We start from the raw sequence: 16,839 nt of genomic DNA, 5'->3' as shown, positions 1-16,839 counted from the left end.
ACGTGAACTCTCAGTTAGGATTCCCGCAGTGTTCATTGTTCAGGAGGTTTTTATCCACAACATCTCTTCATCTCCAAAACTACCGGACCTGTTTTTTTAAACCAGTAAAAACACTGAATAAACACTTTCACCTTACAAATCAGTGTTTTTCTGACACTGCTCGGATCATCACAGACGGGTCGCTAGCCCAGCACCTGCTAATGTGTGCTCACCTTATTTCCAATCCAAATGTTCAGGAGGTTTTTACCATGAGGCAAATTATCCACAGGGGTCTCCTCCTCTCCAAACAAACAGACCTGGTGATCTGAAATGGTAAAAACACTGAATGAAGCCATATCACATCACAAATTACAAACCAGTGTCTCCCTGGCGCTCTTCAGCATGTCAGAGATGGGCCGCCAGCCCAGCACCTGCTAATGTGTGCTCACCTTCTCTCTCCGAGGACGTTTTTATCAGGAGCCGAATTATCCGCAGAGGTCTCTGTCTCTCCACAACAACCAGTCCACGTGATTTAAACCTGTATAAACGCTGAAAAGGGGAGTTTCACATTTAAAAAAATAAAAGTTTTCCAATGCTCTTGTCGCAGAAGGGCTGATAACTATACCAATGTGAAAATGCAAAAGGCCCTATCTAGAGCCACTGTTTGGTTTGTCCACTCTGGGCTACTGTAGAAACACAGCAGTGCAACATGGCAATCACCATAGATGAGGACCTGCTCCTTACGTAGACATAAACAGTTCATTCACCTTTTGAAACCTGGAGCGACATGCCTTTTCTTAGGGCTGGAATAGACTTGCCGCTCGATCGAACGTACGCCTACACAATGCGCCGTGTCTGTGTATATACTTGCTGCAGCACTACGCAGCCAAAATGCACAATACTGACGGTCTCCACTTGGGACAGACAACAGAAATATAACCCGGAAATCGGGTAGTGCATTCCAGGTGTTGTAAACAAATATGAATGCCCTTGATATGCTTGATGAGGAAGAAGAACTATGTCACTATGAACGGCGTGGAAACATCATAGAGACACAGGTAGTTCCACAGCAGGTCTGTCAGCCTCTCTTCAAAAGTTTCCGCCATTGCTCTGACAGCAGCTCAGTCTGGTCTGATCTCACGGTCACCATGTTAATTCACACGAGTGTCTCAAGCAGTCATGTCAATATAGCATCTTGCGCATGGTCATGGTACCTTGCGTTGAGATGTGAGGCCAACACATCAAACGAACGCAGATCACACTAGGGCTGCCACTAACGATTATTTTCATTGTCGACTAATCTGTCGATTATTTCTTCGATAAGTCGACTAATCATTTCATCGAAAAATGTGTTAAAATGTTGAAAAATGTCGGTCTGTCTCGCCCAAACCCCAAAATTACGTCATCTAATGTCTTGTTTCATACTCACACCAAAGGGTTTTAGTTCACTGTCACGGGAGAGTGTGTAAAGCTGCCAATATCTGAATGGAAAAAGCTGCAATAAGAGTACTTTGGGGTACTTTTATAGTACTTTTCTATGAAAAATGACTCAAACCGATTATTCGACTACTAAAATAGTCACCGATTATTTTAATAGTCGATTAGTCATCGATTAGTCGACTAATCGTAGCAGCCCTAGATCACGCACAGCAGCCATGATGCGGTCACGTTCGCGTTGTTTGCAGCAAGTAAATTACTGGCCTTATGTTGCTTTCAAACATTTTTCAAAAGTATTTAAACCTTTGAACTCTGAGCAAATTGGTGCGATTGCTTTCAAAAGCATGGGGGAAAAGGCAAAGAGCAACTTGATAAGAAATGTCCCACAAACTGCGAAAAAATTAGTATATATTATATATATATATATATATATATATATATTTACAAATAAGAAAAGAGCGAGGGAAATATTATATCTGTATACTTATTATTACATATTTTAAATTATGGTATATATTTATTATATTCTAAAGCATTTTTCCAGGTCATTTGCTTGTTTTTTTATTTTATTTTACTCTTTTTATATATTTATTTTATTTTTTACTGATTTTCTTGTTTTTAATTTTCTCTTTTTACTAATTTCTTGCAATTTTTGGGGGGATATTTCTTGTTTCAATGCTCATTGCCTTCTTCCCATATTTTCCAAAAGAAACCATGCCAATTTACTCAGGTTTCAAAGGATTAAACTGGGAGGTTCACAAACTATTTTATCTTGAGACTCACAGGAGTAATTTGGTATCTCCCTGGGCCAAAACTTACAAAAATACATCATGAATTGCTGTAATATCTACACTGATAAACTACTGATTAAGACCAGAACAAACAATTAATTTACAATATGAAATATAATGTAAATGTGTGTGAAAAGTTCTCTTTGAACACCTGGTAGATAACAGAGAATATTCTCATTAAAACCACCACTCTTTACTGTCACCATTAGTCACACACGCATGCGCAGACACGCAAACTTGTCCAACATGGATACTGACACAAATAGCTTACACACTTAATTAACACAAACCTAACACACACATTAGTAACGTTTCCACCGTCAAAACAATGTTTACTAAATGCTGTTTGCTGCCAAAATGACATCACGTACAAGCTCGTGAGCTAGCTAGCTAACACTGACAGGTAACGTTACCGTTAGCTTTAGCTAGCTACACAAACAAACACATGACTGACTCACTTTTCCGCCGTCAGAACACTGTCTTCTGAAAGTCTCTTCACACAGGAAAAAATCTTTACTCCTTCTCCATTGCTGAGAGTGCGTGGTTTGGAGTTGTTGTCCAATTTGTCCATTTTTAAACACTAACACAACCCTTCATAGGCCTCTGCAGTGCATTTCCAGCGGCGCAGTGGGTGGCGCTAATTCGCCAGTCAGGTGATAGTGTACCACTGCAGAAGAAGAGCACCAGGCCAAAGGAACTTACATGACATTCAGACATTCTCAGTAAACTACATTAAAGTGCAAATAGCACTGGTATATAAATACAGGAGAATGAAAATTTAATATCGCACAAGTGCAGAAACATATCGCACTAAGAAATGTAATTATTGCACAATGGATGGATAATAATAGAGAGCACACTGGACAGCTAACGTTACAGCTATGTGCTAAGTGTTAAAAGCCATCCAGAGATGATGAAGAGAGCTTGCAGTGGTCAATGCAATGATGTCATGACTGTAGACTTATTTGCTGAATCTATTCCCATTGCACTCCTCTTTATTCAGAGCCCCATTAGCTTCCACAAAGTGGTCGCTAGTCTTCCTAGGGTCCACTCACACAACAACATTAAAAATACATCACTTCAGAATCACACAGTATCAATGAGATGATAACATTCAATATCAGTCCAAAATTAAGACCAAAAATGAGTCTTAGCATACAAACTTTTTTTTGCAATATTTTTGATATTCCTTCCATTTTTTTATGTTTCCACTCAAGTTTTTTATGTGCTCATTAAAAATGTGCACACAGTATCTGAGCTGAATTAATTCACATATCATAGCATATATTATTGCCAATTGGTGACTCATTAAAAAATGGGTCCACATGTAACAGGGTCAGTTACACAGCAGTAATATTCGTAACAAAGTCGAATGTACATTTGTAATATTTAGAATTATAATGACACAAAATTTGTTTGTTGTTATTACCTGACACTTAGGCCTCCATAGTCAATATGTGGAACGTTTGATACTCAGTTTCTGCACCCCTACATCCACCTTTGGGGGTACCCCGTCTTTCCTCTCCCCTTTTGCTGTTGCACTCCATGGGAGGGGTAAGCAACATTGCTCTCGTAGTCATTTCTGTGTTTTAGCGCTGTCAAGCTATGTTTTTAAGTTCACTTTATGCTAACATAATCCTGTGTCACTTAATTTGTGTAGGGGCTCAAGTTTTTACGGTCTTATTTGATGGAGGATTTTGCTTTTACCTCTCGCTGTCAGGTATGTTATATCGGTTTTATTGTACTGAATTGAATGTAACATGGTCCTTTTGCTGTTGTTCTCCGTGGGAGAGGGGCTCCAGTTTATATGGTCATATTTGACGGAGGATTTTGTTTTGACCTCCTGCTGTCAGAGTTGTTAGGAATAAACAGAGATGGCCTCCTAAGATATCCACGGTCTGGGCCTCTTCATATCAAGAAAACGTAGACAACACTACAGTCCACCAACCATAACTTTGGGAAAGACTGTTTTAATACATTCATATTCTCTTTGTTGTAAAGCATTTTACCTTTTGTTAGTGAACTAATAACATATTTTTCTTAACATAATAGTTACATAATTGAGTTATAACATTATTAAAAAAGATCAAAAAAGGAGTCATCACAAATGTAATCATTGACCCTGTTTAACAATGAAGATGACCAACACACATTGAAATATGCAGCTTAGTGGTTATTACCCAGGAAACAATGTGTATAGAAGTTGTCTTTTGTGTTTATTGCGTATGTTTTACATTGCAGACCTAGGTATTTATATAAATGCTTCTAAAGTGACATAGCTCTGATTCCATGTATATGAGCTGACTTTGTCATCTGGAGGTGGAGGGCATGGTGGATGGCATAAGACCTAGGCAAGATGGCCAAGCTGCAGACCGCTGTTCCAGACCAGCAACAAAACCAGTTGTTTAGGAAGACATCTACCGCATTTCCAGCAGATATTGTGCCCCAAAAATCAGGCGTTTTTTTAGCAAGACATCAGCAGCATTGGGGCAGTAACTCTGGGAATGAGTTACTGCCCCAAGCAAGGGAGTTTAAGTATCTTGGGGTCTTGTTCACAAGAATGGAGCGTGAGATGGATCGGCAGTTTGGCGCAGGGTCTGCGCCAAAGTGCCTTCCGGCTCAGAAAGAGCTGAGCTGGAAGGCAAGGCTTTCGATTTACTTGTCTCTGGGTAGTGACCGAAAGAATGAGGTTGTGGATACAAGTGGCCGAAATTAGTTTCTTCAGAAGGGTGGCTGGGCTCAGCCTTAGAGATAGGGTAAGGAGCTCGGACATGTGGAGGGAGCTCGGAGTAGAGCCGCTGCTTCTTCGCCTCGAAATAGGTCAGTTGAGGCGGTTCGGGGATCTGATCAGGATCCTCCTGGGTGCCTGCTGTTGGAGGTGTTCCAGGCACGTCCCACTGGTAGGAGGCCCCGGGGCAGACCCAGAACACGCTAGAAGGATTACATATCTCGTTTGGCCTGGAAACGCCTCTGGGTCCCCCAGGAGGAGCTGGAAAGTGTTGCTGGGGAGAGGGATGTCTGGGGTGCTTTGCTTGGCCTGCTGCTCCTGCGACCTGACTTCAGATAAACGGTTGAAGATGGATGGATGGATGGATGGATGGATGGATGGATGGATGGATGGATGGATCAGCAGCATTTCAAGCTGTGATTGTGCCACCAAATCTGGGTATAATATGCCAAAACATGATCTTTTCTATTCCTAACCATAGCCAAATGGTTGATGTCCCTAAACCTAACCACACATTAACCACATCATTGTAGAAATGTAATGTACAAACACACAATGTACCAACATCACGCTGGTGATTGGGTTGATGGTGAAATGGGTGGAATGGAATTTTGTTTGTGGTGCTCACAGCAACGAAAAATTATACTTAAAAATTTAGACAGCAACAAGCATTTCAATAAAACAATCCACAGACCTCCATGTGAGCAGTTTTTATTAAAAAATTATTTGGATGAACCACCACTTTATATGCTCATATTATTAATTAGTCGCTGAATGCCAAATACGTCATAACTGTTCTGAATACAGGGACACAGATTAGTAACAGCAGAGGTTGTTCTGCAGTTGGAGCCCCTCAACTCAAAGCCTCTTCTTAAGTCTAATTAATTCATTAATTCACTGTATGAGACAGATTCAATTTAATTAAAGTTCTGTTTGTTTTGCTTTGCAATTTTTGCATAGTCTTTTCTTATTAATTGCTCTGCCAGCAAAGTGTTGGAGTTTGTGATTGCATTTTTGTTTTTAGAATTTGTTGTTGTGATTTTGTATTTCACATTTAGTTTTCCATTTTGTGATTTTCTCCTGCACCAGAAGCTCACTAAATTCTAATCAACAAGATGCACATCGGTTTCTATCACACAACATTCACATGTCAAATGCACATGTTGACACACGCAAATGCTTTTATGTGTACAGTGCATTCACCACCAGGTAGGCTACACATTACATACACATTGCCTCATTGTTTCAGGGTGTGATGGTGCCTCTCTGTTGACAGCAAAGAACAAAAGGATTCATAAAAAGATGCACAAGCCGTCGATAAATGTCGTAACAGTGGTGCTCAAAGCTTTATGCTTGGAGAGCTAACAGTGTAAAATGATACTTGGCTGTGGGACAACAATGCACTTGGACATGTGTTATTTAGATAATGACCTCATTTAACACAGGCATGCATCTACACAACATATGCAGTCACGCACACATCGCAAACAAACAATAGCGCCGGGTTAGCACATTGACCTTCTGATATTAACATTGACCTTTGAAAGCTATCTTTCCTCCCAGCATGCATCATAAGATCAATAAACATTACTGCTAGGTGATGCCCGGCGCATTATCGGCCTGTTGCAGGCTCGATGACAGGGCACGCACACATCCATGCACGAATAGCAATGCAACAAAGCCCATGTCAAATGCTAAATGTCAAAACCTTTTTCTGCACTCAGAATGTGTGTCATATTGGTAATTGCCACCGTAATGCACACCATCAAAACACACTATCACTCAGCATTGACTTGTTGACCATCACTAATTGTTAATCAGTGTTTTGTGATGTGTGGTTAGAAGAAATGAGCACAAGTGAGAAAAGCAATTAAGAGCTCCAATCCCATCTCTCTTACTGTACTGTATTACTCCTTCTCTACGCTTTTCCCCGTGTCTGACTATGCCTCTCATTTTGCCCTCTCATTTTTAGTCTGCACCTCCACCACATAAGTGCAGGTGGCTCAGTCATCTTTCCGTTCTTGGTTCAATCTCCTTATCCAATCAGAAGCAGACCCCATTACCACACAGTTTCCCAGTCAATGATTTCTCATTTAGACCACACTCCCCAGATCCTCAGCTCATTGAGGGCTTGATGGATGACCTGTCGAATATGCATATGTGTGTGTGTACGTGTGTGTAGATGGTGTGAAGACAGAGCTTACCCGGGGCACAAGACAGGTGGAATGAGAAACCAGATTTAAAGGACCATTGGGTCAGAGTCTCCCAGTACTCTCATTCCTAAAAAGTTAAAATCGTTCACAGTGACAGCATCTTCATCAAGCGCTCGTTTTTGGGGGTTTTTTTGAAATAAGAAATGTATGAGAAATACAAAGCGCTGGGAACATGTTCTTTACGGAATGCCTTTTAATCCACATACAATAAATGATCCCATACAGATCTCTCCTGATGAAAACATCATCCTTTAGGATTACTACAAAATAACAACCGCATCAATCTGGCTTATCCATATGTCATGTTTCATGCATTGTTCCCACTGTAGGATTGCACTCGCATGGCAAGCAGAGCAGTCCAAGCCTTACCTCAAAACTTCCTCCACTTCTTCTGAGGACATCCCCACTGTCTCACCGCTCTGCTGGGAGATGTAGTTCAACTGTTGTCAAAGAGTTCCACACTACATATGAATATACAAAGCAGATATGTTCACACTGCAAAGGGCCAAACCTTGTATGCCACATGTCACTACTGATACAAAAATAGCTTGATTTTGTTCTACCACAATGCATTTCACAGAGGAAATGGAAGCCCTGCTCAAAGCTGGAAATAATCAAACTAAATCTTGGTTGTTGGTGGTACAGCCACAAGGATATACCCTGGATAAAGAAAAAGTATGAAATCTTTTGGTTTCTTTTCATGAGGTTTAATTGCTAATGGCATCCAAACTCACAGGTCGACTGATGACTATTAGCAAACTTGTTTAATCATTTCCTGTTAGTACAAAATGGTGGTACAGATTTCTTGTATACAGTAAAAACAGTAAGCTATAACCGTATATAGTAGATTCATTCATCCATCCATCCATATTTTGTAACCGCTTATCCTGTTAGGGGTCGCAAAGGGTGCTGGAGCCTATCCCACCTGACACTAGGCGAGAGGCGGGGTACACCCTGGACAGCTCACCAGACTATCACAGGGCTGACACATAGAGACAGACAACCATTCACGCTCACATTCACACCTACGGAGAATTTAGAGTCACCAATTAACCTGCATGTCTTTGGATTGTAGGAGGAAGCTGGAGTACCCGGAGGAAACCAGCGCTAACACAGGGAGAACATGCAAACTCTGTTCTGAGGTGATAATGCTAATCACTGCACCACCATGCTGCCCAGTATACAGTATATGATATATGATATACCAAATACAATTGGTATGAACTGTAGTATGAAATAGTTAACACTGCTGGAGACTCAAAATAAGCTCTGCTTTAAATCAATCTCAATTATCATTAAACGCAGGTACTTTGAATTCTTTTTTTTAAACAAGGTAGTTTTACTGGCAATTCAGTGCAGATATACAGACATTAATAAACAAACACAGAACCAGTAAGAGCAAAAAGATAACCTCACCCACCCATCAACACAAGAAAAAAAGAGAAAGCCAGACAAGTCAAAGGAAATCCAAAAGAGAAGAAGAAAAAAAAAATCAAAATGCAAAGAAATTAATTAACTTGTGTGACATGAGTGGGGGAGTATACCATGTTTCATTAAAATTTTTCAGCTTCCATCTTTGCCACAAAAGTTAAAAAAAAATATTGCCAGGTGCCGAAGAAACATGCAGTTGATCCTTTGATAATTGTATACATAACATCCTTAATCCAATGTCCATATGTTGGAGGTGAAGAGTCCTTCCATGTACACAGGATGAGCCTTCTGGCCAGAAGGGAGCAAGAAGAAACAATGTCCGCTTGGGCTCTACTTAAGTTAACATCTAGAGGAGTTACTCCAAATATTGCCATGGACATAGATGGGGCACCCAGCCGTCCAAACACTGCTGAAAAAGCTTGAAATAATAAAGCCCAGGAATTAAATAGTTTCGGACATGCCCAGAACATGTGACATAAAGTGGTTGTAATGTTGAATTCTTGAAGGAAATGTTGTTTTTCTCAATAGACTAAAAAATAATGTATGGAGCTACCATGATGTCAGCCATCGGTCTGTGGTTTCCCACTTTGATGCCTCAAGCTTGGCATTTCGGCCATCAGCATCTTGGTTTTTTGGAGCCAGGGATGACCATATTTGGGTGAGAGGTAGGTATCTGTGAAGGAGTGAGGGGTGAATCTGACTGAGAAGAAGAGGGCACTATTGGGCCCATCCTTAATTATGCTTAACTTTAAACCTTCATAAAATGTAAATGGGCTGTAAACATGTTATTTCTGTTTTCAAGTTGGGCATTTTAACACAGGGGTCTATGGGAATTGACTCACTTCTGGAGCCAGCCTCAAGTGGCCATTCAAAGAACTGCAATTTTTGGTAATTCTGTGTTGGCTTCATTTTTCAGTCCCTATGGTTGCCGCTTGTTTTTCTCACATGCCTACATGATGAACGAAGAATCCGAAAATTGAGAATGGGTGGCTGCATTTCACAACAGCAAAACTAAACCAAAAATGTGTTTACACACTTTCACAAAACTTGTGCAGTTTATCCCTGTCTCATTTATCCAGTCGTATGCTCAATACTTTCCAAACATGCATTTTTGCTAAAATCTAAAGTCTCAAATGGACGAGTAGTGCACCTGGGCAAGAATGTGAGTTTGTACTTTGCTCAAACTGTCGAACTCTGCACGAGCAGAGTTCAAATGCACGCCCAGGTGTGCTACTCATTTGCAGAAATGTTTTAAATATTAAGGTTTTAGCAAAAATGCATGTGTTTGGGAAGTGCTGAGCATACGACTGGATAGATGAGACCAGAGGCCTGTACTACGAAGCCAGTTCAACTTACCCAGGACATCTTGTCGTTATCTGGTTTGACTAACCCTAACATTGTCCATTTGGATAACTGGTACTACAAAGCTGGTCATCAATTACTTCAGTCAACTCTGGGTTTTCCTATCCAGCCATAAGCGCATTCATTCGAAAAAGGGGTGTTAATTACGAGTGACAACATCAGAACCATGAATGAAGTAGGCTGCTTCATATCATATGAGATGAAACGGTACTTGGGATGGTGATGACACATGATGTAAACGACATTCTCTGATCTAAAATGTAAAATGCAGAAATACTGAAAATACTATCCAAAAATACACCATCAGCCGAGACTTAAATTACGTGTAGGTATCACTAGGCTATATGTGACATTGGTATGTTATTTATTAGTATAGAGTGTTTTTTGCTATTTAGTTGGAAGATGATCAAACCACTCTGAATGAGTCACATAAAACACTTTAATGTCAGATTGTTTCTGCTACCGAAGTAAAGGGTGGCAAAGTCACTTAGTTAATGACTGATGAGGTCGATAGTTTTGCTCCCCTTTTATTCCAATTCATCAAAAAATTTCTCAGCGTTTAGATTCTTTGTCCATCAGCAAAGCAAAGTTTTATTTATGGACTCAGCATAACGCAGAGTGAGTAACTGATGTACAAATGATCACTTTGTGGGTCAAGTGTTCCTTTAATCTTGACATGTTGTTGAACACAGTTTCAAAATCATATCATTTTTCCATCAGCTCCTGGCGCATAACTAAATACCACTTATGTCGCGGTAAATGGGGGAATGAAGACAGCATGATGTCTATCAAATGCCCAAATCACTGTAATACCGTGTCAAACAGAGGCCTGATCACACAGTGGTGCTTTAACCAGAGAGGGGGGCAAACCTGAAGCTGATGTGAGATTCACCTTAAATGCTCTGCATGCCACAGAGAGCACACAAAGCATAATTAAGCCCTTACGCCGGTCTACTAATTTTCCAGGTTCTTTAATTCACACAAACTTTTACATTATAAAATGTCAGTGGTTTTGCGTCACAGTTAGCTTCTGCTTCTTGCAATTATCTTGTGATGACGCATAACTAAACTGAGATGCACTGTGGCAGTTCACCTCAGGGCTTAACAAAGACGATCGTCCTTTTCTTTTGTCCTCCAAGAGAGTGACAAGTTCAGCAGAGCGTCCACTCCCCAGCCGAACTCCAGGAGCAACATGACAACTGAGAAGGTCAGCGGGTCAGAGGTTATTATGGATTGTTTCAGGTCACAGAAGATGGCTTAAGTCCCCGTGGGTTGCTCAAATATCAGCAGGACCCATGAAGTGTCATCAGGAATCGTTCCAAGCTGCTGGAGAAGTGTGTGTCAACACTGGAGCGTTCCTGTTAATTATATATTTTTGTTGCTTTTTTCTCCTTGTGTGTGCAGCATGAGAAAGGCATGCCTGTTGTGAGAGCACTGCCACTTCCCAGCACTGAGTGAAAACACATCCACACAACACTTGATTTACTGCTGTGACCAGCCATGTGGTGATGCCGCAGCGCCACCCAATGATCAAGACATGCCGCTGCAGGTAGACGTGGCTACACAAAGAATGTCAGATTGATCATGTTTTGTGTCATTTAAACTCAGCTAGATAGGGGATGAACTTAATGCATCTTTCTTAAAGTGGTCTATAAAGGGTTGCCAGATCTGGTAGAATTTGTTTTCACACCCTCATCACATCCTTCACGAGGGCAGAATGGATGGGAGCCAGTGTTTGCTTCCAATTTCATAATATCAATCGACATACTAGAAGGGTGACAAATAATATCATATTATGTTGGGAGGTGGCTGACACAAGATCAGAACCTTTAATACCAAAGAGTGCGGTCAGTGGATCAGGATCCACAGGTCTACCAAAGACGTCTGATAGTGACTGAAAAATATTTTGCCAATATGTTGTGATATTAGACAGTGCTAAAACATGGGCTGGTGAAGCTGGTGAACTGTTGCACGCTGGACTAATATTTGGATACATTTAACAGAGCTTATGTTTTGATTTGCAATATTTTAAATTGCAAAAGTCCATGTCTAGCACAAACAAAAGAAGAATGTACCAGTTTTTGGGCTTCTGTCCATGACTCTTCATTAGCCCAGGCTACTTTTAAATAATAAAGGGAAGCGGTACAATCTAAACACGAAAGTGAATCATAAATAACAGAGGTGCCTCCTTTGAACAGTGGATTTGACAGAAATATTGATTCAATTGACGAACTGATGGGTAAATTAGGGAAGGATGCAGTGATTTGCTTGACAAAGTTACATACCTGTAACTATCTGAAAAAATGAGCACATGGTACGGCAAATTTAGTGTGTGACTGCTGAAATGATGAGAATATACTGTCAATAAAAAGATCTTTGAAGGAATGAATGCCTTTTTCGTGCCACAGCCGAAACGCTGCATCAGTGAGCAATATTTTGTCAGTTTGTTTTTCTCTGTAGCCAGACACAAATAATATGCTATTTCTACATGTTGTGGTCTCTAATGTCCAGATCCAGTATTACAATATAACATCTTCCACCAGAAAATATGTTTTAAAGGTGATGTCTAGAACTACCTGGCGTGGGTGGGGTGCATAGACTGTATAGAAATTATGGATACAGCCACCATGAGGTCACCCATTGGTTTGTGGACTCCCGTTTTGAAGCCTGGAGCCAGTTGCACTAAACACGCAAGTTTTCTCCTTAAGTGACACTTAAGACTTTATTTCTCTTAAGCTGAGGGACTTACTTCAGGGTCCATCCATCTATCCATTTTCATCCACTTAATCAGGGCCAGGTCATGGGGGCAGCAGGCCAAGCAAAACACACCAGACGTCCCTCTCCCCAGCAACGCTTTCAAGCTCCTCCTGGGGGACCCCAAGGTGTTCCCAGGCCAGATGAGATATGTAATCCTTCCAGCGTGTTCTGGGTCTGCCCAGGGGCCTCCTACCAGTGGAACGTGCCTGGAACACCTCTAACAGGAGGCGCCCAGGAGACATCCTGATCAGATGCCCGAACCACCTCAACTGACCCCTTTCGACGTGAAGGAGCAGCGGCTGCACTCCGAGCTCCCTCCGGATGTCCGAGCTCCTTACCCTATCTCTGAGGCTGAGCCCAGCCACCCCACGGAGGAAACTCATTTCGGCCGTTTGTATCCACAACCTCATTCTTTCAGTCCCCCCCCCCCCCCCCCCCCCACACACACACACAGTTGTCATAAATGGAGAAATTAGCTTTACTCAAGTGGCCATTGGATAAACTACAGTTTCTGGCTTCATTTTTCAGCCCTGGTCGCTGCCCCTTGGTGGGGTGCTAGTATTGTGAGCTATGTCTCTTCCTCTATCATTTCCAACTGGCACACACGCATCTGCTTCTCAACAACTCTACATTATTTTTTAATTGTTTACATCTGTGCTCCTCCTGCTGTGACTTGTCAGATTGTTCCCATTCTGTTTATCTCATGAGCACCAAGATATGCAGCAGTGTGCTAATAAAAGGCGGGGAGGAAGACGACTGCAAGATAGTAAACATTAGATTCGGATGGACTCTGTTTTAAGAGGAGGGAAATGCATTCATGTTTGTTAGGCCTTGGGGATGCACACAGTACATTTTGGTGAGTGACAATAAATGTAAACATAAATTTGTTTACAAGAAAGTTGATGCTCCATAAATATTCACATATTCTGGAGGGAAATACATCATGTAGTCGGCCTTTGGAGGATTTTCACAGCAAGACAAATCATTAATTCACAGTGTGAAATGTAATATATAAATAATTTCCCCTTGCCTTGCCTTACAGTGTTTAAAAACATTATAAAATGCATGCTTGAGTAAATGTGTACTTCAGAGTAAATGCATGTGTTTATGATGAGAAGTAGAGAAGTGAGTCAGCAGGTTTTACCCTGGTCTTACCTTTCTTTTTGTGTCGGCAGTACTACTAACACAACTAGCAGTTTGGAGAGGCTTTCTACCTGGAAGGAACCGCTTGGTTAAAGTTAGGGGGGAAAGTGGTTTGCTTTAAAACAAACACATTTCTGTCAGGAAATGCTCTCTGGGAGACAGTCTACAAGGAACACAACTACCTGAGAGTTCATCTTCTTCTGCTATCTGACAGGTAGGATACTCCCAAAACAAAATTACTAGCAGAGAATTCTTCTTCTTCAGCTTCATTTTCAGTGGTGGTCTGGAGGCTGATATTTGCATTACTGCCACCTACTTCAGTGCAGCTGTAGATAAATGAAACTGAGAAGAAAAAAATCCACTCAGTTCTGTTTATCTGTGTGCTCTGGCCTTGTGTTCGTAGATCCTGGGTCTTTGAGGTTCAAGAGAAGGACAATGTTTTGAAAGGTGAAAACGGCACTTGAATACACAAGGCAATACAATCCATTTTTAACACGCATACACAATTAGATTTCAAAGTCATTTATCCTCCTGAAACACTGTGTCCTCATATGAGGACATTCATTTTTGGGTTTACTGGACCTTATACTTCTTTTTGCTTAACACTGACCTGTTGTCCTCATTCGTGGACACGTTTTTGTGCCATCTAGTGGTAATAAGACCACAATAGACTAACCCGTGTGAAAACAAGATGGCAGCCAATCATATTATTTATGATTAATAACATTTGTAGCTTGATATGCCGTACAAATCTTTACCAATTTTAGCAACAGTAACAAGTGAAGACAGTGTTAATATGAGAGTACTTGTTTGAAGACACTGGGGCTCAATTTTTTTTATACTTCTCTGATCCTATTAATGCCAAATTGCTAGGACAAATTAAAAATGCATACCAAACAAAAGTTGGGGTGTCAGGAAGATATTTAGGCTATATTCCACTTAACTGGTTTACTGGCAGCAGGGAAAAAGGTTGACCAGAAAATGGATGACGCACGTCACTTAAAGACAGACATTTTCGTACAACTCTAGGGAAAATGGGTGCACGGTCTTAAACCTTTTAACTCTAGGGAAAATGGGTGCACGGTCTTAAACCTTTTAGACCTGACCTGAAGTTTTCATTTTTTTCTCTACTGTGTTCTCTTCTATGTCCAGATGTTGCATTGCAAAGTGCAATTTGCGAAGCCTAACTCCAACAACCATTTCATTTACTCTATTTGATTTAATTTTGGCTTTTATCTCTACCTCTCTGGTTGAGTGGAGTTTTGTTAGAGCCCCTTTATCATAGCCATCCTTTGAAAATGGACAGAAAGAGAATACGAGTCAATATATATGAATGTGAGTGTGACAGGCTTTATTTGTGATACAAGATTCTTTTTTGCAACCTTCTTTTTTTATATGTGGGTGTAGGCTTTTTTTATAAGTTTATTTATCTATTTTTTTTAAGTTTATTAATTTTTCGTTTTTATTTATTTACTTTATCTATTTTTGTCAGTTTTCTTTATCTCTCTATCACTGTTTGTATATTGATCTCCATCGACAAAGGATGTCTTAACGCTGCATTTCAAAAATAAAAATAAAGTCAGAATAATTTAGTATCATTACTTATTCAAGTCCTCCCATCACTTTTCCATCAGTGCAAAGATTTACTTTGAGTCACTGGATGTGTATTCTGGACTATGTGTGTGTTTTCGTATAATAATGTCTCCACTCAGCTGTACTCCTGCCAGCCTTTCCAGGAACAATGTGTTTAGAAGCCAAACCCCACTGCTTTACAGAGCCAAGTAATCTTAAAACTTTGAAAATTTGCTGAATAAGAATTGGCCTTTGACTCACTGCATATCGTCTCCTGGAGTATTGGAGCCCTCAATCAGACAAGGTAACACTGACCCCTACTGGTGACAAGCAAGAACCTAATCCACCCTGAAGTGCTTAGTTGTGGGATTCCTGCTCTCTTTGCCATTTTTTCCTAATCCCTTCTCCCTCCAGTCTCATTTGCTGCAGCCACCTTCAGGATTTCAGCATAGTCAGCATCAAACCTCCATGACAAAGGTCCCCCTTGTCCCCCCACTACATATGGCTGTGCAATATTCACTGACACTATGGTACAGATGTTCTGGTGCTCGGTATGTGTCATTAAGCCACCTGAATATTCTGCTATTTCTTTCAGGGTCAGTCACACTGTTGAAGGCATGAAAATCTAGCACTTAGGTCTACATTTAATCAAAATGATTAATATAGAAAAACGTTTCATACTCTAAGAAAGCTGTGTTTTGTAATGCTTGCAGAGGTGTAACTGCAAAGAGTTGAGCACACTGTAGGGACAGAGCACACCCCTTGAAAAGAACGAAACAACCCAAAACTGTAATCCTATGGATCCTAACAAATAATCTCAGCAAACAATTAACATGTAGACAATTGGAATCCTTACAACAGACATTATTAGTGAAGCAGGTATTATGAAAAAAAATAAAAATAAATAAAAATTATTTAGAATTAATTTTAAGACCAAGCTAAGAACAAACTTTTTCTGCTTGCGTCAATTCCACTGACGACACCCAGCATCACTTAAACACACCCTGATACTGCTACATTATAGCAGGTTGGAATCTGAACCACTAGATGTCGACAGACACAAGAGTTTTAACTGGTACTGATGTTAGTTGTACTTTTCTAGTCTCGTGTCACCAAGCTCTTCACGTACGGGGAAGAGCTTGCCCTGCGTTCCAAATCGCATACTTCTACTATATACTTTTAGTATGTACTGCAGCTGCCCTTAAATAGTATGTAGTGTAGTATGCAGTATGCATGCAGTATGCATACTATTGGGACACACTACATCCGCCATCACATCGGATATTCTGTCTGCACGTGAAGCAGCCTTACATTCACATTACTTTAATTTGTAGTGTAACATACTTGCACATTCTTACTACATTACTTAATATGTAGCCTATTTGACTTTTACTATTTATATATTTACTAGTCTATACTACTCATA

General features: G+C 40.5%; 1 long non-coding RNA gene across 1 annotated transcript; it reads right to left on the bottom strand.

The window, feature by feature from the left end:
- Positions 1–212: 212 nt before the first annotated feature.
- On the bottom strand, positions 213–2,813 carry LOC126383086 (uncharacterized). The gene is made up of 3 exons (XR_007569108.1): positions 2,666–2,813; positions 429–528; positions 213–304 (listed from the first exon to the last, which is right to left on the bottom strand). It is a non-coding gene; the product is annotated as an uncharacterized LOC126383086 (long non-coding RNA).
- Between the last annotated feature and the right edge of the window lie 14,026 nt (positions 2,814–16,839).

Source organism: Epinephelus moara, chromosome 21 (genome assembly GCF_006386435.1).
Source record: "Epinephelus moara isolate mb chromosome 21, YSFRI_EMoa_1.0, whole genome shotgun sequence".
Lineage (NCBI taxonomy): Eukaryota > Metazoa > Chordata > Actinopteri > Perciformes > Serranidae > Epinephelus > Epinephelus moara.
The sequence above is the reverse complement of the archived record's forward strand: the minus strand, read 5'-3'. Positions and strand labels throughout refer to the sequence as shown.